Source organism: Lycium ferocissimum, chromosome 1 (genome assembly GCF_029784015.1).
Source record: "Lycium ferocissimum isolate CSIRO_LF1 chromosome 1, AGI_CSIRO_Lferr_CH_V1, whole genome shotgun sequence".
In the NCBI taxonomy this organism is placed as follows: Eukaryota; Viridiplantae; Streptophyta; class Magnoliopsida; order Solanales; family Solanaceae; genus Lycium; species Lycium ferocissimum.
The window spans coordinates 12,596,281-12,597,885 of record NC_081342.1 but is presented as its reverse complement, the minus strand read 5'-3'; the positions used below and the strand labels follow the sequence as shown (position 1 = coordinate 12,597,885).

Genomic DNA, 1,605 nt, shown 5'->3' with positions numbered 1-1,605 from the left:
ATCCATGGCAGAAGATTGTCTCTCCAATTTAGAGTAAGTTTCTGACCTTTTCACCTTTTCTCTCCTCTCATCTTTATTACGAGATTCGGTCAACATATACAAGAAGCCAAGAATACTTTTAAAAATCTGATTTGCTGAAGCAAAGGATTCGTTCCCAAGCCTAATTCAAACGGCTATTCTTTTCAAGATCCCGCCTAAAATACCACTGCACAAACCCTAACTTTCTCCTATAAATACATCTCTAACTTTTTTAGCCGGGATCAAGTTTTGAACAATGGAAAATTCTCTCGTCTAAGTTACTGTTGTTTTTCTACCACTTCTCAAAGAAAACTTAAGCATTTTATTGTCTCTCAATCTCTGCCCATTTCAATTTTATTCAAAGTAGAGTAGATCTGTGACCTAAAAGCCCTAGTTCGCTGCACCCGAAAAAGGTCAGCAATTCTCTCGTTATTTCAGCATTTAGCTTCTCCTAATCTTATTGCTGCCCATTATAATATCTTTGTACATTAAAGCTTGAACGCTAAACATAGGATGTATTATTCATTAGTCTCAGCACTTTAGACTTAAAACTCAAAGGGAAGTAGACATTTTGTGAAGAACCATCACCAGATGCACATAAATCCAAATAAACTCAAATCAACCAGTTTCCCAAAAAAAAGTGATCAGCCAAAACAAAGAAAGCTAGACCCTTTTTGTCAAAACATATTCGACGTCTTTATATCAAAAAGGGAAAACTGATTTAAAAATAGGATAGGAAAGGATTTGTAACATGTTTAAGTAATGCTTTATTTTGTTTAGCCAATTTCATATGAGCAAAAGTTTTTGGGTAAGCCAAAATATCTTTAGCTTTGCTGTTAGATGTTTATGCCTTCTTTTCATTTTATAGTAGTTCTCATTATAGGAGAAGATGTTCTCGATGACATTTGTAGAACTGATATATCCAATTTTGGGAATTTTCTTCTTTACACTCTTAAATATTTGAATTGTCTCATTAATTTCTTATTTTCCCTTCTTTTGCATGTACACTTTGGGAGCAAATGGAGTCTTAATTCGGGACTCTTGCAAAGTCGGAGTCTTAACCCAAGACTCTCCTATTACCGAGCATGGAGTCCATTCCACAGATTTTCTTTTAAATGCATCAAATCTATCAAGAGGAACGAGCAAAATTGCTCGGGACTTCTTTTGGCTATCTTTCTATTACCAGTCATTCCATTTTCATTTTTTTAATTTTATTTTATTTCTTAATTTATTTGTTAAATACAATTGCTGGTTTGTTTATGTTTGGTGTATCCCTGTTTTGGGATTTTAGGATAAACTTAGTTAGTGTAGGTTTTATTCTATCATTTAGACTATCCCAATCATTTATTATTAATAAAGTAATATTTTCATCACTTAAAGAGTGTTAATATTTATATAAGAACTGAAGACGAATCTGAAAACAATTCTTTGAAGGCAGTACTATATCCACTGAAATATATTAGTGCACTGTTTGGGCTGGTATTTTTATTATTATTACTATTATTTTGCAAATCTTATTTTATTTTCTCGCTAAAACCGTGGCTTTGGAACAGCTAGATTAAAAATTCCATTTTCAGTTTTGGCATA

At 32.6% G+C, this 1,605-nt stretch overlaps 1 long non-coding RNA gene across 1 annotated transcript; it reads left to right on the top strand.

Annotated features, from left to right (window-relative positions):
• Positions 1 to 299: 299 nt before the first annotated feature.
• Positions 300 to 1,391, top strand: LOC132048632 (uncharacterized). Its single transcript, XR_009413034.1, has 2 exons — positions 300 to 431; positions 1,044 to 1,391. It is a non-coding gene; the product is annotated as an uncharacterized LOC132048632 (long non-coding RNA).
• Positions 1,392 to 1,605: the final 214 nt, after the last annotated feature.